Raw genomic sequence first — 25720 nt, forward strand, 5'->3', positions numbered from 1 at the left:
AATCTAGGTTAATCACCCTATTTCACAGCTGATTAGCAACTTCAATTCAATCTGCAACCATAATGCCCCTTGGCCACATAATATAATAAATTCACTGGTTCTGGGGATTAGGACACGGACATCTTTGTGGGACCATTATTCAGCCTGTCATAGGAAAGGATAGTTTTTGTGTCATTCCCCTGTTTAAAAACTTGGTTAACTTTTTGGTTACAAAGAGATTCTTATATTTTGGGTGGGGAACCAAAATCCAAATGTCATGAAACGTATGATTCCTTTCTTCAAAATAGTGATCACACAGAAGTTTTATAATAGTTTTGGGAGGACCTCTTAGAGGCCTAGCCTGACTTTTAAGGGCTTTTTAGTCTAGCCTTACCCTAACTTCTGGCTCTCCTCCTTTCCTCACCCTGTCTCCCAACCCCAGTAATCTGTCTTTCTAGCCCAGTGCTTCTCAAACCTGGCTGTACCTCAGAAACATCTGTGAAATGGTATAAAATTATGTGCCTAAGACTCCTCCCATTTCCAGCCAGGGATGAGAAGCCCTGATGTGATGTAGCCACGCTGGAGTAATTGTTATTCCTAGAGAATTTCATCTCTCTCCTTTCCTCCCTTTACCTCCACTGGATAAATTCCTAGTATTTTTTCAGGGTCCATGTGAGATGACATCTCTTCTGTGATGTTTTCCTGACACAATTCCTATTAGAACTTCACTGTTATTTCTTTTCTACTTACATTTTACGTATTTCTGTTAATTAGCTCATTACGTTTAGTTGTTCACATTTGTTTCCTGAACAGGTTATAAATTCTTTGTTTCTAGCACCTACTACAGTAAATGAGTCATGGTAGGTACTCAGTGTTTATTTTGATCCTTTATCAAATAACAGTCGCTGAACTCATTCATCTGCTTATGGTTAGGTCATAATCTATCAGCACCTTCTCCAGGAAGTCAACAAAGGAAATAGAAATTTATAAAGTGGTAAGAACTGATTAAAGTGTTTTTGATTATTAGTGGGCTTTATGTGAATAAACTTTCTTTTTCTGTTGTTGCTCCACATCTCACCAAAATATCTGAGTGATATTCACGAAATTTCAAGATTACATTTAGGATTATTTGATATTCGCTTTGGGGAGCTCTGCAGAGAGGGTCACCTCAAAGCTAGGCAGTTATCGTTCCAAAGCAGGTGATACTGAGTTAGGTTAAGAAGCTCATGTGACTGCCAGTTTGGAGAGTCATACCATACATATTTAAGATGCCATAGACGGAGAAACAGTGGTTTCAAATATAAGCTCCAAATCAAAAGTCAGATGGCAGGTTATCTGTGTTTGGTCAAAACTGAACTGCGTCTAACAAGGGCAGCTTTTTATATCGCATGTGACAGGATTTCTCTATTTATATAATGGTTAATGAGTTTACTGAGCAACACGGCAGTGGTTAGTGGGAGGGCAATTGTTCATATATTTGTATTCATCTCTCATTCCTAATACTAAGGAACAGTCTTTTGCCAGTGGACATCTCCCTTTTGGAGTGAGATTTGGAGCAGCTCCTGCTGGCACACCATGGCTCCACTGGAGAGACTGAGGCTAAGTTTTTGTTTCCTCAGCATTCCCTTCTCTTCTGTTTTATTAATATGTCTTACATGCTATCTACCAACTTTTTGCCTATGTCATATGTGTTATTCTAGGTACAAATTATTCTGGCATCTTCTTTTCCCTTTTCTTTCTAGTTCAAATCTTTACCTTCCCGGTGGCCAAAGGGCCTCACCTCCCAGTTAAATGATCTTCCTTTAATAGTTTTTCCTGAGGCTCTACTTAACAACTTCCTCTTACATCTCTTTGACCTGTTTGCAAGGATTGTCCTTTCAACTATTTTCTACCTGACAGCCATAACCATTCTTCAAGATCCACTTCAAATGTCTGTCATCTCTTTTTTGCTAACTCGTTCAGGGAGTAGGTAGTTCATTTTCTAAAGAACATTGTTCATACCTCTATTATAGAATTTATTGCACTGTTCTTACTTGTCAATTCTTTCCTCCCCTCGAGACTAAAGATTTTACCCCTCTGTGAGTTTTGTTTTCGGAACCAGCGCATCATAGTAATATTTGGGATGAGTGAAGAGTAGGCCTTTATTTTCTAAAGTTACTGTGTTATAAATACAGCCTTTTCTTAGGCGGATCAGTTTTAGGAAAGAGTATATATGGAAGTTATGGGGCTGAAATTGGATTCTTGAGAAACTATATGCCCACTTACCATTTGGATAAAGTCTCTGCATATTCTTTGTGTAGGTGTGTGTCTGTTTGAAGATCACTGCCCTAAAGAAATTCTTTTGCATTTACATCAGGTTACATGTGAAGGAAATGGTCACAGCACCAATGTATGTAATAGTGAAAACATAAACAATTCAGGTGTCCAAAAACAATAGGATTGATAAATAAATTACTATGTATGTTCATATGGTAGACTGTTATACAATAATGAAAATAGACGAACCATAGGTAAGATAGAACAACATGGATTCATCTCATTATTGAAGGAAACAGGGCACAAAAGAATACAGTCCTATATTCCCTTTGTATAATATTCAAGAATAGGCAAAACTAACCAATATTGTTTATAGATGCGTACATATGTGGTAAAATATAAAGAAGAGCAAGGAAATGATTATCACAAACTAAGGGTAATGGTTACCTGTGGGAGAAGGAACAAGGTAGTGATTGGGGAGGGATACTTGGTAGGGCAAAATTAACAATGATTCTGGTAACCAAGTGACTTTGGGCAAATTATCTAATCTCTTAACCTCAGTTTCTTTGACTGTAAACTGGAGTAATATAACCATCTTATGAAAGTTGTAAGGATTAAGTGAGAGAAACTATATAAAGCACTTAGCTCAGTGTCTGGCTGATAGTAAACAGTAAATAAATGAAAATATGTTGCTTATTATATTGTGTGTCTCACCATGACTTGAAGCAGATACTATAGGCTTTTGGTAGAGAGGATAAAGTTCAAAAAAGTTGTTGAAATTAGCATAAGAAGAAAATCTATAAATAAAAATAAGGACAAGGAAACTACATTTGGGTGCTACTGCTACTTTGTGTCATATACCTTGCTAGTTGGACATATTATTTTATTTAATCTTCAAAATAACCCTGAGACCAGGTTGTTATAAGAGCCAGAGTTAACCCATATCTTACATCTACCTTAGGCATAGCTAAAATGAAGAAGTAGGAGACTTATATCATTAATTTACATTCAGCTCAAAAGATGTTGAGTTGTTGTCAAGAACCCAGTGTCTCCAAGCTGTGCCCCAACAAGCTAGTCACACACACCCATCCTAGTCTCTCTCCCAAATTTTTTCATCATATGTTCCCTGGAGGTAGGGATGAAGTAGGGAGAGGAAGGGTAGAAAGAAACTAGCAATATTGATTGGAGCTAGATGTATTACATATGTTAGCTCATTTAATAATAATAACAATGTTGTTATAGATATTAGTATCCCCATTCTAGTTGAGGAGACTGAAGTTCAGATAAGTTAAATAATTTGCTCTAAGTCACATACTGGTAGTAAGTAGAAAAGAAGTATTTTTGAATTAAAAAAAAAAAATCCATGTTATTTTCAGGTCACTGTGATGACAGTACATCCGGTACATTTGAATTAGGGCTCTCAGGTGAAAAATGGTGCTTTTAACATTTTATAGTTGGATAAATTATTTAAGTCTCACATGATTGGCAGTCTGAGTGGGACTTGTCAATACTGCTTCTTAGAAGATAGTTGACAAAGATCTTAGTTTCTTTGGGATTTGAGGGAGCTTGATAGTGCTAAGTGCAGAACTTGTAGTCATGTTTTGTTCTTTTGCTCATCCTGATGAAGAAGCAGTGGAAAACTGCAAGGTTAACTAGCCTAAATACAGCTGACTTCCACCATGTCAGCATTCTCAGAAGAGATGGCACCAAATATGCCACCACACCCAGAATCAGCTGGACACAGCCAATGAAAGAGCCTAAGTCAGGAATTCAGTGGAGAGGTTGTGACTCACCCCAGGATCCTGGAGAAAAAACTGACATGAAGATCAAAGGAGGAAACTCAAGTAAAGAATGAGGTCAACCCAATTAAAAAATGGGCAAAAGACCTGAACAGGCATTTCTCCAAAGAAGATATACAGATGGCCAACAGACACATGAAAAGATGTTTAAAATCACTAACTATCAGGGAAATGCAAATCAAAACTACAATGAGATATCACCTCACACCCGTCAGAATGGCTATAATTAACAAGACAGGAAACAATATGTGTTGGAGAGGATGTGGAGAAAAGGGAACTCTCATACACTGCTGGTGGGAGTGCAAACTGGTGCAGCCACTATGGAAAACAGTATGGAGATTCCTCAAAAAATCAAGGATAGAACTACCATATGATCCAGCTATTCCACTGCTGGGTATTTATCCAAAGAACTTGAAAACACCAATTTGCAAAGGTACACGCACCCCTGTGTTCATTGCAGCGTTATTCACAATAGCCAAGACTTGGAAGCAACCTAAGTGCCCATCAAGGGACGAATGGATAAAGAAGATGTGGTATATATACACAATGGAATACTCCTCAGCCATAAGAAACGATGAAATCCAGCCATTTGTGACAACAGGGATGGACATTGAGGGTATTATGCAAAGTGAAATAAGTCAGAGGGAGAAGGTCAAATACCGTATGATTTCCTTCATTAAGTAGTAGATAATAACAACAATAAACACAGGGACAGAGATTGGATTGGTGGTTACCAGAGGGGAAGGCGGGAGGGAGGAGGGTGAAAGGGATAATTCGGTACATGTGTGTGGTGATGGGTTGTAATTAGTATTTTGGTGGTGAACATGATGTAGTCCATGCAGAAATAGAAGTACAATGATGTACACCTGAAATTTTTACAATGTTATAAACCAATGTTACTGCAATAAACAAAAAATTAAAAAAAAAAAAAAAAAAGAATGAGGTCATAACTTGTTCAGGGTTCTGCTGGTGATAGCACTAGGAAGATGAGAGTTTCCTGATGTTCTTGAAGGATGTGTGTTGTTAAGAATCTCCAATTCCAGAACATTGCTAATTGAAAGGTTGATGCTAGGTAGTTTGTTAGGCTCATGCACAGGCTAAATGACTAGCCTTCACATTCAACTTAATACCTATATTTATACTAGATATTTTTAATAATAACAGCAGTAAACATTTTTTGGGTATTTACTTTGTGCTTGGCCTATTCTAAACAGTTTTGCACATGTTAATTCATTTAATACTCACAACAACCCTATGAGGTAGATGAGGAAACAAGTTCAGAGAGGTTGAATAATGCAGAGATCATGGCTAGACAAAGGAACTGGAATTTGAATCTGAGGAGTCTGGATCTAGTGTCGTTGCTCTTGACTGCTATGCTATATCAAAACCATTATGCTGTATTAGGAAAACACTATCAAGTAGGTGTTTTCTCATCCCTTTTATAAATTATTTCTTTAAGGTCATGCTTGAAGAGGAAAAAATGTGAAAATCAAATATTAGTATTTAGTCAGGTCTCTCTTATCTAGCTCAAATGGCTTGATGGGTTTGATGGGTCTTCCTTTTAGTCTTTTGAATTTGTAGTGCCATATCTCAGAAATTAGACCAGTAATCTCTTTCTGGGTCTTAACTAGAGCCTTCTTGAAGTTTGTGTTATAATTAAAAGTAAATTATAATCTTAAATTTTCCTTACAACTATGTCTTATGGAAAATAAGAAAAAAAGCCAGTCTGTAACCTAGTAGTTGGAGAAACAAGACATACATGCATGAAATGATAGCACGTACTATACCATAATTCAAACTGTATGGAGCACTTATATTCCACATGCTGTATCTGACACCAAGGATAAAACAATAATGAATAAAATACTATCCCTGAAGAAACCCTAAAACTATCAGAGGAGACTGACACAAATAGCTATAATACAATATAATGAATACTCCAATAAAGATTTTTATAAAGTGGGAACCAGGGTAAGAAAATAATTGTTTCTGCTTCTAAGGAGAGATCAAAGATGGCTTCATTGCAGAAGTCATTTAAATTGTTGGCTACCAGAGAATACTTAGAGCTAAATTTGTGGCTCACTTTCAAAAAAGATATATGATTTCTTGATAGGCATGTTGTGTATCATCTTCACTTCTGGCTTTGTCTTAGGTTGCTGTCCTTTGTACTGGTTACTCTCCTATTTTTAATTGTATTTAATGTTGTATTGTTTGTATCTTTATATGGCACCTTAAATCCTTAAACTAGCTAACAAACACAAAACAGAGAAACCAATATTAGTTTCATTCATTCTACAAGTATTTATTGAACTCCTTTTTTTTTTTTTTTTTTTGCTGAGGAAGATTCACCCTGAGCTAATATCTGTGCCAATCTTCCTCTATTTTTTATGTGCATCGGCACCATAGCATGGCTGCTGACAACTGGTGTAGGTATGCACCCAGGAACTGAACCTGTGCCACCGAAACAGAGTGCAGCGAGCTTAACCACTAGTCCATGGGGCTGGTCCCATTACTGAACCCCTTCTTAAGGCATAGTACTAAGTCCTATGGAATATACAAAGATAAATAATACATATCTCTGTCCCCAGGAGATTGAATTTGTTAATGAAGAAAATACTTGATGTAAGAAAAGGTTAGGGAGTGACGTCAGCATTATGGGGGAGTGAGCTGTTCCCTTTGTCTCTCACCCCTTAAGTTACAACTAAATGGACATTCAGTAACCAACAGAGGATTCCCACATAGCCCAACAGGATGCCTGAGAGATGTACACAGGTATACATCTGAAGGTGGGTGGACTGGATCCCTGGGAAGCAGTGGAACTAGGTGACCGCACCCCTACTGCTCTCCAGCAGCAGTGAGCCAGGTCATGGAGCCTCACACAGCAGCTGAGAGTGACTGTAACAGGAGGTGAGGGGGCAGCCCGGCATCATAGCTTGGAGTGGTAGCCCAGCCCACAAGAGCACTCACTGTGCCACGGCGGCCCCCACCGTGGGAACGCCGCCCACTGAGTGGCAGGGGCTCAGCCCCCACAAAGGAGCCCCATCCACCAAGCCGGCACGACTGTAAGAGGAGGCAGGGGCAGCCCAGTGTGCACACAAAGGCCTTTGGAGGGGTAGCCCGGCTTGTGGGAATGCCCATTGTGCCACAGCGGCCCCGCCCATGGGAACACTCCCCACTGAGTGGCAGCAGCTTAGCCCCTGCAAAGGTGCCCCATGTACCAAGCGCAGTGGCTCAGCCAAACCACCTGCCTGCTGAGCACAGAGGCCCCGCCTCTGTGGGGTCACGAGAGTGACCTGCCAAGTGGCTGTGGCCAGCCTGTGCAAATGCAGGGCAGCCATACCTGCACAACTTCCAGCAGACAGGCTGGGATCAGAAACACAGCTCCTGCTTGCCCCAGCAGTGGCAGGCGGAATCTGAGACCTGATATTACCACAGATGCACTGGCAAAGGATCAGTTCATCAAGCACCATGAAAAACTACAGTAACACTTCAGAGCAGAAGGAAAATGACAAGTCTCCAGAAACCAATCCTGAAGTCACAGAAATTTATAATCTAAGTGACAGAGAATTCAAAATAGTGGTCATGAAGAAACTCAATGAGTTACAGGAAAGCTCAGAAAGACAGTTTAGTGAGCTCAGGAATAAAATTAATGAGCAGAAGGAATATTTCACCAAAAAGATTGAAGGCTTAAAAAAAACTACAGAAATTCTAGATATGAAGATACAATTAATGAGATAAAAAATAATCTAGAAACCATAAAAAAAAATAGAGCTGATGTTATCGAGGACAGAATTAGTGAATTAGAGGACAGGAATCTAGAAATGCTTTAGGCAGAGGAGGAGAGAGATCTAAGATTTTAAAAAATTAAAGAAATTCTTCGAGAAATATCCAACTCAGTTATAGGTATTCCAGAGGAAGAAAAGAGGGAGAAAGGAACAGAGAGCTTGTTTAAAAAGAGATAATAGCTGAGAACTTCCCAAACCTGGGGAAGGAACTGGACTTACAAGCGCATGAAGCCAACGGAACTCCTAATTACATCAGTGCAAAAAGACCTTTTCCAAGGCATAAAATAGTAAAACTGTTAAAAGTCAATGACAAAGAGAAATATTAAGGGCAGCAAGGCACGAGAAAATAACCTACAAAGGAACTCCTGTCAGGCTTTCAGTGGATTTCTCAGCAGAAACCTTACAGGCTAGGAGAGAATGGAATGATATATTCAAAATACTGAAAGACAAAAACTTTCAGCCAAGAATACTCTATCCAGCGAAACTATCCTTCAGATATGATGGAGAAATAAAACTTTCCCAGATAAACAAAAGCTGAGGGAGTTCATCGCCACTAGATCTCCCTTACAAGAAGTGATGAAGGAAGCCCTCCTACCTGAAACAAAAAGGCAAAGGTTTACAAAGCTTTGAGCTAGGAGATAAATAGACAAACCAAATCAGAAAATTGCAGCTCTCTGTCAGAACAGGTTAGCAAAGACTTAAATATAACATAAAAGATAAAGGGAAGGAAAGCATCAAAAATAACTATAAACACTTCAATTTAGTCACAAACTCACAACACAAAAAAGAATAATTTGTGACAACAATAACTCAGAAGGGTAAGAGGAATGGGATTGAACTTGCTTAGGGACTGGAGATAAGAGGACATCAGAAAATGGACTATCTCATCTATGAGATCTTTTATACAAACCTCATGGTAACCACCAAACAAAAAATCAGAGCAGAGCCACAAATCATAAATAAAGAGAAAACTGAGAAAACTGTCACAGAAAACCACCAAACTGAAATGCAGCCAGATATACAATAGAAAAGAAACAATGGAAATATAGAACAACCAGAAAACAGATTAAAATGGCAGTATTCAGCCCTCATATATCAATAATCACCCTAAATGTTTTTTTTTGCTGAGGAAGATTCACCCTGAGCTAACATCTGTTGCCCATCTTCCTCTTTTTGCTTGAGGAAGATTCACCCTGAGCTAACATCTGTGTCAGTCTTCCTCTATTTTGTATGTGGGTTGTCGCCACAGCATGGCCACTGATGAGTGGTGTAGGTCCACGCCAGGGAACTGAACCCTGGCTGTTGAAGCGGAATGTGCTGAAGTTAACCGCTAGGCCACAGGCCCGACCCCAATAATCACTCTAAAGGTTAATGGATTGAATTCTCCAATCAAAAGACACAGAGTGGGGGCCGGCCCCATGGCTTAGTGGTTAAGTGCGCACGCTCTGCTACTGGCAGCCCGGGTTCGGATCCTGGGTGGGCACCGATGCACTGCTTGTCTGGCCATGCTGAGGCGGCATCCCACATACAGCAACTAGAAGGATGTGCAGCTGTGACATACAACTATCTACTGGGGCTTTGGGGAGAAGAAGGGGGAAAAAAAAGGAGGATTGGCAATAGATGTTAGCTCAGGGCCGGTGTTCCTCAGCAAAAAGAGGAGGATTGGCATGGATGTTAGCTCAGGGCTGATCTTCCTCACAAAAAAAAAAAACCACAAAAAACAAAAAACAAACAAGCAAAAAGACACAGAGTGGCTAGATGGATTAAAAAACGAGACCCAACAATATGCTGCCTCCAGGAAACACATCTCAACTCTAAAGAGAAACACAGGTTCAGAGTGAAGGGATGGAAGATGATGCTTCAAGCAAATGGCAAGCAAAAGAAAGCAGGTGTTGCCATACTTATATCAGACAAAGCAGACTTCAAAATAAAAAAGGCAGTGAGAGACAAGAGGGCCAGCATACAAGGATAAAAGGGACATTCCACCAAGAGAACATAACACTTATGAATATATATGCACCTAACTCTGGAGCACCAAAGTATATAAAGCAACTATTAACAGACCTAAAGAGAGAAATTAACAGCAACACAATAATAGTAGGGGACCTTAGCACCCCACTTACATCATTGGGTAGATCATCCAGACAGAAAGTCAACCAGGAAATAGTGGACTTAAATGAAAAACTAGAACAGATGGACTTAATAGTTATATATAGAATATTCCATCCCCAAACAGCAGAATACACATGCTTCTCAAGTGCACATGGAACATTCTCAAGATAGACCATATATTGGGAAACAAGGCAAGCCTCAGCAAACTTAGGAAGACTGACATCATATCAAGCATCCCTTCTGACCACAGAGCTATGAAACTAAAAATCAACTATGAGAAAAAAGCTGGGAAAGTCACAAATTTGTGGAGACTAAACTGCATGCTACTGAACAACCATTGGATCAATAAAGAAATCAAAGGAGAAGTCAGAAAATACCTAGAGACATAAGAAAGTGAAAATATAACATACCAGCTCTTCTGGGATGCAGCAAAAGTGGTTCTAAGAGGGAAATTTATAGCAATACTCCAAGCAGTACTCCAATACAGGCCCACCTCAACAAACAAGAAAAATCTCAAATAAGTAATCTTAAACTACACCTAACAGAACTAGAAAAAGAAGAACAAACAAAGCCCAAAGTCAGTAGAAGGAGGGAAATAATAAAAATTAGAGCAGCAATAAATGAAATAGAGATTAAAAAAACAGTAGAAAGGATCAATGAAACTAAGAGCTGCTTCTTTGAGAAGATAAACAAAATCGACAAACCCTTTGCCAGACTCACTAATTAAAAAAAGAGAGAAGGCTCACATAAGTAAAATTAAAAATGAAAGAGGAGAAATTACAATGCATACCACAGAAATACAAAGGATTATAAGAGAATACTATGAAAAACTAAATGCCAACAAGTTGGATAACCTAGAAGAAATGGATAAATTCTTAGACTCATACAACCTCCCAAATTTGAGTCAAGAAGAAATAGAGAATCTGAATAGACCAATCACAAGTAAAAAGATTGAAACAGTAATCAAACTTCCCAAAAAATAAAAGTCCAGGACCAGATGGCTTCTCTGGAGAATTCTACCAAACATTCAAAGAAGATTTAATACATATCCTTCTCAAACTATTCCAAAAAATTGAAGAAGATGGAATGCTTCCTAACTCATTCTGTGAGGCCAGCATCACCCTGATGCCAAAACTGGACAAGGACAACACAAAGAAGGAGAATTACAGGCCAATATCGCTGATAAACATAGATGCAAAAATCCTCAACAAAATATTGGCAAATCAAATACAGCAATACATTAAAAGGATCATACACCATGATCAAGTGGGATTTACACCAGGGATGCAGGGATGGTTCAACATCTGCAAATTAATCAATGTGATACACCACATTAACAAAATGAGGAATAAAAATCACCCAATCATCTCAATAGATGCAGAGAAAGCATTTGACAAGGTCCAACATCTGTTTATGATAAAAACTCTCAATAAAATGGGTATATAAGGAAAGTACCTCAACGTAGTAAAGGCCATATATGACAAACCCACAGCCAACATCATACTTAATGGTGAAAAACTGAAAGCCTTCCCTCTGAGAACAGGAACAAGACAAGGGTGCCCACTCTCTGCCACTCCTATTCAACGTAGTTCTGGAGGTTTTGGCCAGAGCAATTAGGAAAGAAAAAGAAATAAAAGGCATCCAAATTGGAAAGGAAGAAGTGAAAACTCTTGCTGTTTGTGGATGACATGATTCCGTATATAGAAAACCCTAAAGAATCCATCAGAAAACTATTAGAAATAATCAACAGGGAAGTTGCAGGGTGTAAAATCAACTTACAAAAATTAGTTGCATTTCTATACACTGATAATGAACTAACAGAAAGAGAAGTTAAGAATACAATCCCATTTACAATTGCAACAAAAAGAATAAAATATCTAGGAATAAATTTAACCAAGTAAGTGAAAGACCTACACACTGAAAACTATAAGACATTATTGGAAGAAATTGAAGAAGATATAAAGAAATGCAAATATATTCTGTGCTCATGGATTGGAAGAATAAACATAGTTAAAATGTCCATATTATCTAAAACAATCTACAGATTCAGTGCAATCCTAATCAGAATCCCAATGACATTCTTCACAGAAATAGAACAAAGAGTGCTAAAATTTATGTGGAACAACAAAAGACCCTGAATAGCCAAAGCAATCCTGAGAAAAAATAACAAAGCTGGAGGCGTCACAATCCCTGACTTCAAAATATACTACAAAGCTATGGTAATCAAAACAGCATTTTACTGGCACAAAAACAGATATGCAGATCAATGGAACAGAATTGAAAGCCCGGAAATAAAACCACAGTTCCACGGACAGCTCATCTTCAACAAAGGAGCCAAGAAGATACAATGGAGAAAGGAAAGTCTCTTCAATAAATGGTGTTGGGAAAACTGGGCAGCCACATGCAAAAGAATGAAAGTAGACCATTGTCTTGTGCCATACACAAAAATTAACTCAAAATGGATTAAAGACTTGACGGTAAGACCTCAAACCATAAAACTCCTAGAAGAAAATATAGGCAATACACTCTTTGACATCGATTTTAGCAGCATCGTTTCGAATACCATGTATGCTCAGGCAAGGGAAACAAAAGAAAAAATAATCAAATGGGACTACACCAGACTAAAGAGCTTCTGCAAGGCAAAGGAAACCATGAAGAAAACGAAAAGACAAACTACCACCTGGGAGAAAAAACTTGCAAATCATATATCTGACAAGGGAGATATCTCCAAAATGTATAAAGAACTCGTACAACTCAACAACAAAAAAACCAAACAACCTGATCAAAAAATGGGCAAAGGATATGAACAGACATTTTTCTAAAGAATATATACAGATGGCCACAGGCACAGGAAAGGATGTTCAACATCGCTAGTTATTAGGGAAATGCAAATCAAAACTACAATGAGATATTACCTTATGCCTGTCAGAATTGGTATAATTACCAAGACAAAAAATAACAAATGTTGGAGAGGATGTGGAGAAAAGGGAACCGTCATACACTGCCGGTAGGAGTGCAAAGTGGTGCAGCCGCTATGGAAAACGGTATGGAAATTTCTCAAAAAATTAAAAATAGAAATATATGATCCAGCTATCCCACTACTGGGTATTTATCTAAAGAACATGAAATCAACAATTCAAAGAAATTTATGCACCCCTATGTTCATTGCAGCACTATTCACAATGGCCAAGACCTGGAAGCAACCCAAGTGCCCATCAACTGATGAATGGATAAAGAAGATGTGGTATATGTATACAATGGAATACTACTCAGCCATAAAAAAAGACAAAATCGTCCCATTTGCAACAACATGGATGGACCCTGAGGGTATTATGTTAAGCGAAATAAGCCAGACAAACACTATGATTTCACTTATATGTGGAAGATAAACTCATGGATAAAGAGAACAGATTAGTGGTTACCAGAGGAGAAGGGGGTTGGGGAGAGTGAGTGAAAGGGGTAAAGAGGCACATATGTATGGTGATGGATAAAAATTAGACTATTGGTGGTGAGCATGATATAGTCTATACAGAAACTGCTATATAATAATGTACACCTGAAATTACACAATGTTATAAACCAATATGACTTCAATAAAGTAATTGGAAAAAAAAAAAGGTTTGACAAGAGGGCTTTGGGAGCTGATGAGAGGCATACCTTTGGAGACTTGGAGTGCTTCTGGAGAAGGTGACATTTGAACTGAATCTCGAGAGATGGCTAGGATTTGGATTTGTAGAGAAACGAGAGATGGGCATTCCAGTAGGTAGAAACAATAAGTGACCAAGAAAATAAACCTTGTGGTATGCATTAGGATTTTCCACCCAATATTTCTCTTTGTCCTCCCAGGCACATATTATGATTGCGTGTCCTTGCCCCTTGAAAGTTAGATATTGCCATGTGAGTTGCTTTGACCAATGATAATGTGAATTGAAGTGATATGAGTCACTTAAGGTTTAAGAGTCTATGCATTCACATTGCTTTCTTTTCCTCTTACAGTGACCTGAGTGCTCTGGCATGTGGGGCAAATATGGTCTGCTGCCTGTATTTGTAAATGAAAGTTTTACTGGGACATAGCCGTACTCATTTCTTTATGTATTATCTATGGCTGCTTTTGCACTACAACAGCAAAGTTGAAGAGTCGTGACAGAGACCATATGCTCCACAAAGCTGAAAACATTTAGTATCTGGCTATTTACGGAAAAATCTGGCTGAAAACTGCCCTAGATGTTGGCTGCTTTTTAGAGTGAGGACGTTGTAGAGTAGAGCCTCCTGTTGACCCACAAAGGGCATATACCATCCGCAAGAGTAAATCTTGGTTGTTTTAAGCCAGTGATATTTTGAGGTTGTTTGTTACAGTAGCATAATCTGGCCCTTCCTGACAGTCAGGCTGTTTATAGGATAAAAAAAATTCACTTTGCTTGGAGAGGAGTAAACCTTACGGAGAGGAGTAGCGTGAAGAAAAGATGGATAGGAATGTTAGGGTAATATTGTGCAAGTACTAGACTGTTCGGCTCAGGTGTTTAGATTTTATTTAGAATCCTCAATGTGGAATCAGGATTTGGGATTTTTTTCAAGGCACAGAAGAAGAGTAAGGCGAAAGCTACATGATGAAAAGATTAATCTGTCAATAGTTATAGAAGCGCTGGGAGAAGTAATTGAATTAGGAATTTGATCTCTGTAAAACAAAGCAAAAAACCCCTGAAAACCTGACTGACAGTGATTTAAATGGAGTTTTTTTTTTTTAATTTAACAGTTTGCAATGACTTACTTTCTTGTCCTGTTTAATGCTGAATAGCAACCTCAGGTTTTCTGTAATTTGAGCTATTACACAGGTGAGGAAACATCATTGTAAAGGGAGTTGTGATATCTGAGGGCCTGTTTTTTCCTTCCTTTATTTCCCCTTTTTTAGATAAAGCAAACATATCAAATACTGCCATCAACTCAATGAAATTTGGTGTCAGATAGCCTAAGGTAGTATTTTTGTGTGTGTGTGAGAGGAAGGTCAGCCCTGAGCTAACATCAGTGCTAATCCTCCTCTTTTTGCTGAGGAAGACTGGCTCTGAGCTATTGCCTATTGCCAATCCTCCTCCTTTTTCTGCCCCCCCCCAAACCCCCAGTAGATAGTTGTACGTCATAGTTGCACATCCTTCTAGTTGCTGTATGTGGGACGCGGCCTCAGCATGGCCGGAGAAGCGGTGCGTCGGTGCATGCCCGGGCTCTGAACCCGGGCCGCCAGTAGCGGAGCGCGCACACTTAACCCCTAAGCCATGGGGCCGGCCCTAAGGTAGTATTTTAAAGTGAAAAACAGTCACTTTAGAGTTAGGTTTTACTCCATCTCCTGTTACTTAATCTGCTGTGTATCTGCTAAAGGAAGCCTTGGACAGCTTGCCAGTTACATGAATGCAGCTGACAGTATACAGCAACTCCTCAGGGTTAAGATATAATATTTTAGGGGACTGAATCCTTCAGGGTTCCTAAAGCAGTTTCATCTTGCATGTGCTTCTGAAGTTACGTAGAAGAAAAAAATAGAACAATAACAACAAAAAGTGCTGCAGAAAACCCCTGTAAATCAGTATTGGAAGAACTTGTTCTTCTAATCCTGTTTTGCTCTAGTGAAAGAAATAATTTAAAATTTTCACTTGTTTTGATTTTATTGGTATAGGGGCGTTTGGGAATTTGGAAAATGCAGTTTATTGCAGGCATGTTTTTGTTGTTTATTAAGGTATTAATTATTCTTTTTCTCTTGGAATTTATATTTTAATAATACAACATGTTACATATAGGCCATTTTTTAAAAAAGAAATAAACAGGATAGAAATAATTTTTTCCTTTTTTCTGATTATGAAAATAATACATGTTTATGTTAGTTGGGACTGGTTGCAAGTGACAGAAACTCAATGTGAATTAACTTAAGAAAAACAGTTTAATTTATTAGCTTACTATGACAAGCACCTGAAGACATAAGGTGAAGCTGGTGTTAGGTAAAACTGCAACATAGGACTCTTGTGGTTACCTCTTGGTAATGTGTTTTCTTTTTCTTTTTTTTGATGAGGAAGATCAGCCTTGAGCTAACATCCGTTGCCAATCTTCCTCTTTTTTGCTGAGGAAGATTAGCCCTGAGGTAACATCTGTGCCCATCTTCCTCTATTTTGTATGTGGCACGCTGCCACAGCATGGCTTGATGATCAGAACCTGTGAACCCCGGGCTGCTGAAGCAGAGCACGCGAACTTAACCACTATGCCACTGGGCCGGCCCCTGTGTTTTACATTTTTGACAAATGTTTTCTACATGGTTGAAAAATACACAAATGTACACAAATATGCATATACATGTATGTATACACAAATGTATATATACATTTTTTTATAGACAGAAATAGATGAGTATGGGATTCTTTGTCAGTAAACTTACACCTTAATCTTGGCTCTGTGACTTGGCAAGTAATTTATCTAATCTGTGACTCAGTTTATTTGTATGTAAAATGAAGATAATAGTATTAGCCTCTATCATGGGGTGGTTTTGAGGTTAAGCAAGATAATACATGAGAAGTATTTAGAAGTCTTTTATAAATAGTAAACGTGACATAAATGCTAATTATTATAAATACTGCAGTGTTTATATTATACTATTTATGTACATATGCACTGCGTATATTTATATTGTGTTAATATGTGGAATAGGTGCACATGAATTTTTTCACTAATCTGTTTTCTGTATTATATTTTTGAACTTTACCACTTTTTAGAAAACTCTCAAAGTAAACTTTGGAATTCATCAGTGAGTTTAATTTTCTTCTGAAACATGTCAATTTGGGAAAAATGTTGAGTATAATAGTCTTTAACCGAAAGATGTGATGTTTTCAGAAGGAATGGGAGATCACTGATGGCAAATCTTAGTCATGATGTACAGTTCTTGGCTTGAAGGTGTTGGTTAATGAGATTAGTATATCCTTTTCCTGAATTGGAAAGATGACTTTTTGGCATAAGCAGGCTCAAGATCAACCAGGGACTCTCCATCAGTATATAAAATGACAGTTTTTTGTTACTAGTATAAAGCATGTTCCTACCTCTTAAGGCACTAAAGAGTTCATTCTATTTCTGTTGTAGACAGTACATTATTCTAGAAAGAGCAGTCTGCAGACTAGGGTTTGAGTACTAGTTTTCTGAACCTCTAAAATAGAGATGACAATGATACTGCTATTATGCTGTTTATCTTTCATAGTTATCATGTCGTCTTGATGGATTTGCCATTTTATCATTATATAATGTCTTTCTTTTTCTTTTGTAACTATTTTTGTCTTCAAGTTTATTTTGTCCAATTTTAACTTTCTTTTGGTTTATCCAGCTAATCTTTTAGTTACTGTTTGCATAGATTATCTTTTCCATCCTTTTGTTTTCAACCTATTTGTGTCTTTGACTCTAAAGTGAATCTCTTATAGAAAGCTTATTGTTTGATAGTTGGATCATTTTTGTCTAAACCATTCTATAAATCTCTGCATTTTAATTAGAGAGTTTAGTCTAGTTTCACTCATTGTAACTATTGATAAGGATTTACTTTTGCCATTTTGCTGTTTGTTTTATGTTCCTTATATCTTTTTTCTTCTTCCAGTTTCTCCATTATTTTCTTTTTTTGTGTTAGATAGGTGTTTTCTAGTGTAACATTTTGATTCCCTTCTCTTTTCTTTTACTATATATTTTAAACTTACTTTCTTAGTGGTTGTCCTGGGGATTACAATTAACATCTTAATTTATGACAATATGGACTTTTATATTTACTTATGTGGTTAAACTTTACTGGTGTTCTTTATTTCCTTGTGTGGATTTGAATTACTGTCTTTTCATTTCAGCCTGAAGGACTCTCTTTAGTGTTTCTTGTAGGGCAGGTTTACTAGCGACAAATTCTTTCAGTTTTTATTTGTCCGGGAGTGTCTTAATTTCTCCTTCATCGTGAAGCATAGTTTTGCCAGATAATAAATTCTTGGTTATCAGTTTTTTCTTTCAGCACTTTTTTTTTTCTTTTTGAACCATAAATATATCATAGCTTTATTGCTGTTAGTCATCAGACCTATGCCTATCGACTCTGAAGGGTTTTTTTGTTTTATTTTTGGTAAAATTTGGTCATTCTCTGACCAGTCCAGAAAACTTGGGTATTTTCTAGTAAAACAAGTAAAGAGCTTTTTAAAATGTGAACAGAAATTTATTTACTTGTATAAAAATTTTAGGTAACATTGAAAATTACCCAGGTATATCTTCGAAAGTTTTGCTTTACAAATGTTAGAAATGGTTTTAAAATGTTAATACTGAACTTATAGTTGAAGTTCCTAACCTTGATGTGACTCAAATTTTTTCTTATTAATTTCTGAAGAATTTAATTTACCATAAAAACAACTCTGACAGTTAAATGAATATAGTCTGAAATATTACTACACTCAGCATTCAATATTGAAGATTTTTCCATCCCTATTAAGCTTGCTATTGTCATTCTGTATTACGTGATAAGTACCAAGAAATATGCATTTTAGTAAATCATTTGCTAGTGAATAATATTTTATACAAATGAAACCAAAGGAATTTCATACAGTTTAAATATCGAGATTCAATCCACCAAAGAAAATATCCTGAATTTAAAATTTGTTTCACAAATGAAGAGGGCTTAGCTTTTACGGCACAGTCTTTGGCGCAGTCAGGCTTTTATCAGAGCTGAGCCCTGGATGAGGAGCTGAGACTGGGCTCAGGCTGACTCGTAGAACGACCTGTCATCCAGATCCCTAAATAAGCCACTTTGTCTCTGGTTCTCTGATTTTCCAATCCTACAAGAAGGAGACTAATTCTTCTCTGTGTGTGTGAGATTGTAACATTTGTAATAAAATCCATGCCTTCTATAATCAATACCTCTGCCTATTACTCCAAACATAAAAAAATGTATGATGTAGAAAAAAAGTAGTAAAGTTTACTTCACCTAAACTTGAAGTTGGACTCTGGGAGATTATTTTAGTCAGCTTCGGGCTTTAAGCCTTGGAAATAATCTTAAGATGCCAATGATGGTAGAATTTTCATAATTAAAGCAATTGTTTCATTCCTTCATGCCAAAATTTCACTTCATGAAAATTATAATATTTAAAGGAACTTGTATTGACCTAGAATGAACATTTGATGAATCATTTCACTTGAAGAAATTTCTTCTTCAAAAAAGTATTTTTAGCATAGCTGTTGGTTTTTCATTACAAAATTCTTACTAAATCTTAAACAGCTCGTCCTGTGGAAAATTATTTGTGACAATTTGCTTGAAATTATTATTTCAGAATTTATGGAATAACATATGGAAAATGTATGTGTGAGAGTGTACATTTTTTAAAGCAAGAAGTTTTTAAGAGATTATGGGATAGAAAGAAGGAATGCAAGACTCAAAGTGTGGATACTCTTAAATGACAACTTACCAATAAATGGACCACTAAAATGTAGTAATTTTAGTGCAAACAGACATGTATTTTGTGTGGCATGGGCCACCTATTGAATGGGAAGACTCCAGGTGGAGGGTTAAGGACATAAAACCACGGGAGTCTTTAGGGTGGGTCCTCAACTTAGTAAAAATAAAAAAGTACTGTGTTTCTTGACAACTGGCCCCTAAATTTTCTTTCTCTACTTTAGAGTATGTCAATGAGGTGTGTTCAGGGACTTTGGCCAAACAGTTTTCGAAGGTTTATGAAGCACTGAACCTGACTTGCTAATATTTATCATGTCTACAAACACATTTTAAAATATTTATATTGCAACCTATATAAAAATAAAACTATGAACAGCCGGACAAGAACACTGGTCTACTCGCCGAACTTTTTTCCAAGTTCCTTGACATCGAGGATTGCCAATTGCTTGCCAATGAAGAGTTTGATTTCCTCAGAGTCCAGGCCATCTCCAGAACAAAGAAGGCTCACAGAGTTCATAGCTGGAGGCTGACAATCTACACACGCGGTGTACCGCTCTCGGAGATACTGCATCCATCGAGTCAGAGGTCGGTTTTCCATAGCACAGTGAGGAGTCAATGATTCTGTCTTGAACTCCATACAGTAGCCGGCATCCTCTGTGTCTGTAGACCACTGTGGAGAAGCGGCTTGTCTGGTTCTCTCCTTGTTGAACGCAGAGGTAGTTATAAAGGCAGGGACGAAGGAGTGGCCGCAGTCCTGGCCCTGGGGCGTCCAGTACTCCAGGCAGCCGGCTGTCTCCTCCAGGGGCGGGCAGGGCGCCCCTCTGTTCAGGGGCTCCTGCTGCACCGAGCGCCTCCGCACGCGGGCCGTGGGCTTGCACTGGTCGGCGCAGCCACTCCAGGGGCTCCACTCCCCCACGATGCACGGGTGAGCTGGGCACGCCCTGGAGTAGTCGAAGCAGCAATCCCCGGTGAGGCGGCAGGCTTGGTCGCAGAAGCACGTCCCGTAGACCCTGTCCAGCCTCCAGCCGCGGGCGAAGCAGGCGGGGTCCTGGCCCGGGCAGCAGCGCCCCGCCTCGGCGCAGCCGGCCAGGGCCCTGGGCCACAGCCGCGCCAGCGCGCACAGCGCCATCCACAGAGCCCTCATGGCCAGCGCTCCGGGGTGCCCATGAAGCCGCAGACCTTCGCGCTCCGAGAGCGCGGCCCGGAGTAGCCCGAGCGGCCGGAGACGCGCAGCCCCTCTTTTAGCACTTTGAATGTCATCTCACTACCTTCTGGCCTTCATGGCTTCTGATGAGAAATTGCCTGTTGATCTTACTGAGAATCCTTATTACATGACAAGTTGCTTCTTGCTGCTTTCAAGATTCTGTCTTTTGACGCTTTGATTATAATGTACTTTGGTGTCAATCTCTTTGAGTTTATCTTACTTTGAGTTTGTTGAACTTCTTGGATTTGTATATTCATGTCTTTCATCAAATTATGGAAATTTTTGGCCACTATTTCTTCAAATATTCTTTCTGGTCCTTTCTGCCTCTCCTCTCCTTAGACTTTCATAATGCATATGTTGGTATGCTTGATGGTGTTCCACAGGTCTCTTAGGCTGTTTCATTTTTCTTCATTTTTTTGCTCCTCAGACTGCATAATCTTAATTGACCTATCATCAAGGTAGTTGATTATTTTCTGTGTATTTACATCTGCTGTTAAACCCCTCTAGTGAATTTTTTATTTCAATTATTATACTTTTCAACTTAAGGATTTCTATTTGGTTCCTTTTCTTAGTTGTTGTCTCTATTGATATTCTCTATTTGGTGAGACATCCTTCTCATGGTTTCCTTTAGCTCTTTGTCCATGGTGTCCTTTAGCTCTTTGAGCATATTTAAAATGGTTGATTAAAGTCTTTGTTTAGTAAATCCACTGTCTCAGTTTCTTAGGGACAGTTTCTATTAGTTTCTTTTTTTCCTGTGTATGGTCCATACTTTATTGTTTCTTTGTATGCCTCGTAATTTTTTGTTGAAAACCAGGCATTTTTAATATCATCATGTGATAACTCTAAAAATTATATTACCCTCCCTCTCCAGGGCTTGTTGTTGCTGCTGGTTGTAGTTGTTGTTTGTTTAGTGAATTTCCTGAACTAATTTTGTAAAGTCTGTATTCTTTATCGTGTGTGACCACTGAAGCCTCTACTCTATTAATTTAGTGGTTGGCTAATCATATGGCAGAGATTTCCTTAAACTCTAAGCTTCAGCTGTTTTTTCTTGATTAATCATTCCCTTGGTCACTGCAAGCGTTTGTTTAATATCAGGAGTTCTGAGAGTTGATTCTGACCATTTTTGCTAGTTTCCTCATTGTTTTTGTGGAGAGATGGACATTTGGAGTTTCCTACCCTGTCATTTTTGCTCCTGACTTTTGAGGAACCACGTTCATTCATTCATCCAATAAAAATTTATCGAGTCCTTGCTATGTTCCAGGCACTGCTGGGGCTTGCACTTATGTAGCATTCAAAATACCAAGCTTCCTGGCAAAGCCTGAAGGCAAGGGGGATAGGAAGCTACCATTCATTGGTGCCTGTGAGCACTATTATATAGTATCTGCTTTTTTGTTTTCATTCACAATTTCATAGTGATCAGAGGAGTTGAGCATCTTTTCTTATTTTATTTTATTTATTTATTTATTTATTCCCTCAAAGCCCCAGTAGATAGCTGTACATCATAGTTGCACATCCTTCTAGTTGCTGTATGTGGGACGCGGCCTCAGCATGGCTGGAGAAGCGGTGCGTCGGTGCGCGCCCAGGATCCAAACCCCGGGCCGCCAGCAGCGGAGCGTGCGCACTCAACCGCCAAGCCACGAGGCCGGCCCTGAACATCTTTTCTTATGTATATTGACCAGTTTCATTTCCTCTGCTAACAAGTGGGAACTCATAAACTTTGTCCAGTGTTTTCTATTGGGTTGTTTGCTTTTACTTACTGATTTGTAAGAATCTTTATATATCATGTATATTAATCTTTTATTGTGTGTTTTAGAAATACATTGCTGCATTTTGTTTTTTGACTGACTTTATGTTGCAAGTTCTTATACAGAACTTTAACATTTTGTTATAGTAAAATCTACCAGTCTTTTTCTTTCATGCTTCTGAGTTTTATGTCTTACTTAAAAGGGCCTTCCTTACCTCAAAATTGTAAAAACAGTATTCTGAGTTTTCTATAGATATCTGGTATCGATTTTTAATTGAAATTTCTATAGAGATCATTGTAGGTTCACATACGGTTGTAAGAAATAATAGAGAGATCCTGTGTACCCTTTACCCACTTTCCTCCAGTGGTAACATTTTGTAAAACAATCATACAATATTACAACCAAGATGTTGACATGATAGAATCCACTGACGTTTAGCTTTCTATGTTTTACTCATAGTCATTTGCGTGTGTGTATTTAGTTCTATACAGTTTTATCTCATGTAAGTTGGTGTGTTCATCACCACAGTCAATATACCGAACAGTTTCATCACAATAAGGATCCCTTGTATTGCCCTTTTATAATCACATTCACCTCCCTGCTGCCCCACCCCCCACTCCTGGTAACCGTTAATCTCTATTTTTGAAATTTTGCCATTTTAAAATTATTATATAAATGGATCATACAGTATGTAACCTTTTGGAATTGGATTTTCTTCTCACTCAGCAAAATTCTCTGGAGAGTCATCCAAGTTGTTTGTGTATTAATAAATGTTTTTCCTTTTTTATTGCTGAATAGTATTCCATGATATGGATGTACCACAGTTTAACTACTTACCTATTGAAGGACATGTAGGCTGCTTGCAGTTTTTTGGCTGTGGTATAATAAGAAATACATATTTAGTCTTTGTTCCCTGTTCCTGGCTCAGAGCTCCTAAAACTCTTGGAATTTCTTGAGTGATAGGAGTGATAAGAGTATCTTTTGTTATTTTTAACAAGCCCCTTTTAACCATACCTGAATTTATGCTAAAAAGGTGACTCTTGGTGGGCCCCCAGATAGCTTTAGGATGGGTACTGGTCACCATAAAGGCCAAGCTTTGATTAGAGGGTTGGAACTTTCAGCCCCATGCCCCAAGCTCTGGGGAGTGGAGAGGGGCTCGAGATTGAGTTCAGTCACAAATAATTAGTGATTTAATCAATCACGCTTACCTAATGAAACTGCCATAAAAATCCCTAAAGGACAGAGTTTGGAGAGCTTCTGAGTTGGTGAGCCCATTCAAGTGCTAGGAGGGTGGTGTGCCTGAAAAGGGCATGGAGCTTCACACACCGTCTTTCTCCCATACCTTGCTCTGTGGATCTCTCCCATTTGCCTGTTCTTGAGTTGTATTCTTTATAATAAACCAGTAACAGTAAGTAAAGTGTTTTCCTGAGTTCTGTGAGTTGTTCTAGTAAATTATTGAACCTGACTTGGGGAAGGGTGGGCCTGGGAACCTCTGAATTTGTAGTTGCGCAGGCAGAAGTGTGGGTAGCCTGGATAACCCATTTGTAATTGGTGTCTGAAGTGGGGGCAGTCTTGTGGGACTGAGCCCTTTACTTGTAGGGTCTGCCATTAACTCTAGTATTTAGTGTCAGAATTGAACTGAATTGTAGGACACTCCCTTGGTGTAAGAGAATCAGAGAATCGGTGTAGGTCAAGACACCAAGTATTTGGTGTCAAATGGAGAAAGAACCTTTCATTCGCTGTTATGAATAAAGCTGCTATGAACATTTATGTACAAGTTTTTGTATTTTTTGGTCAACATAAATGGTCGATTCTCTGGAATAAGTGCCCAGGAGTGCAGTTGCTGGATTGTATGATGAGTGTAAATTTTTAAAGAAACTGCCAAACTATTTTCTTGAGTGACTATACTGTTTTACATTCTCAGCAGTAATGTATAAGAGATCCAGTTTCGCTGCATCCTTGCCGGCATTTGATGTCACTATTTTTTATTTTAGCCATTCTGATGTATGGTGATATTGTAATATTGTTTATTATGATTAAATTTTAAGTCCATCTTTATTATTGTGTTCTGCAGAATGACCAATTTATTATTTGCACTGCTTGTGTGAGATTTACTGTTGCTGCCTGTTTATGTTTTTGCAGATGTGGCCTGTTGCTTTCCTAAAGATTGCCAATACTAATAAACTTTCTTTATGAGACTGGGTAGTGATATTAATGAATGTAATGTTTTTTTTTTTTTTTTGTATAATTTTATTTATTTATTTTTCCCCCAAAGCCCCAGTAGATAGTTGTATGTCATAGTTGCACATCTTTCTAGTTGCTGTATGTAGGATGCGGCCTCAGCATGGCTGGAGAAGCGGTGTGTCGGTGCGTGCCCGGGATCCGAACCCGGGCCGCCAGCAGTGGAGCGCGCGCACTTAACCACTAAGCCACGGGGCCGGCCCTGAATTTAATGTTTTGATATTGTATAACATTATATGTCAGCATTTGGAAGACCTGCACAACCCAGTGAACCAGTATTTTTCAAGTGACCAATGCCTGATGTTGCAGAATCATAGATGGGTAAAAGATTCATTTGAAATATAAGATAGACCAATGGATTTTAACCTAAAACTTGTGGAGTTTTGAGGCTGTATCAAAAATTTATGGATATATAAAATTATCTGAAAAGGCTTTAAAACTTTATATTTTTTCCAACTACATATGTGTGAGGCTGGGTTTTCTTCATATACTGTGAGCAAAACCCCACATTGCAATAGATTTGAATGCAGAATCGGTTACAGAATTCAGATGTTTTCTCTTAAGCCAGGCATTAAAGAGATTTGCACAAATGTTAAACAAACTCTTATTTTTTTTTGTTTTGGAACATATAATTATTTTTCATAAAATATATTCTTTAACATGTATAGGGCTTATTGTTAGTTTTAAATAAATTATTTTCTAATTTCTCAGTTTTAATTTCTAATATAGTAAATGTATATATATAATATATATATAATCCATATAAACAAAAGTTCTTTAGAGTCTTCAATAATTTTTAATAGTGTAAAGGGCTTCTTTGTCTAAAAAGTTTGAGAACTGCTAGTTTAGATGAAAGGAAACTGAAGAGACATGACAACTGAATGTAATACATGATCCTAGACTGGATGCTCTCCAGGAGGAAATGAGAATGCTGTAAAGCGTTGGGCCAGTGGACAAAACTGGAATATGGACTGTGGATTAAATTATAATTGTATCGATATAAATTTCTTGAATTTGATAAGTGTACTGTAGTTAGGTAAGAGAGGAAATAAACACTGCAGTTTTAAAGGCATATAATGTATGCCAAATATTCTCAAATGGTTTAGAAAAATAAACAGGCATGTATGTATATATAGAAAGAGTGATAAAACAAATGTGGCAAAAATGTTGCAAGT

General features: G+C 38.1%; 1 protein-coding gene and 1 pseudogene across 6 annotated transcripts in view; one reads left to right on the forward strand and one right to left on the reverse strand.

The window, feature by feature from the left end:
- Nucleotides 1-25720, forward strand: part of EXOC6B (exocyst complex component 6B) — a 596645-nt gene that overhangs the window by 32405 nt on the left and 538520 nt on the right. The window lies entirely within an intron of this gene.
- On the reverse strand, nucleotides 19623-20508 carry LOC101392194 (somatomedin-B and thrombospondin type-1 domain-containing protein pseudogene; annotated as a pseudogene).

Source organism: Ceratotherium simum, chromosome 11 (assembly GCF_057802395.1).
Source record: "Ceratotherium simum simum isolate JZ-2026a chromosome 11, ASM5780239v1, whole genome shotgun sequence".
NCBI classification, from domain to species: Eukaryota; Metazoa; Chordata; class Mammalia; order Perissodactyla; family Rhinocerotidae; genus Ceratotherium; species Ceratotherium simum.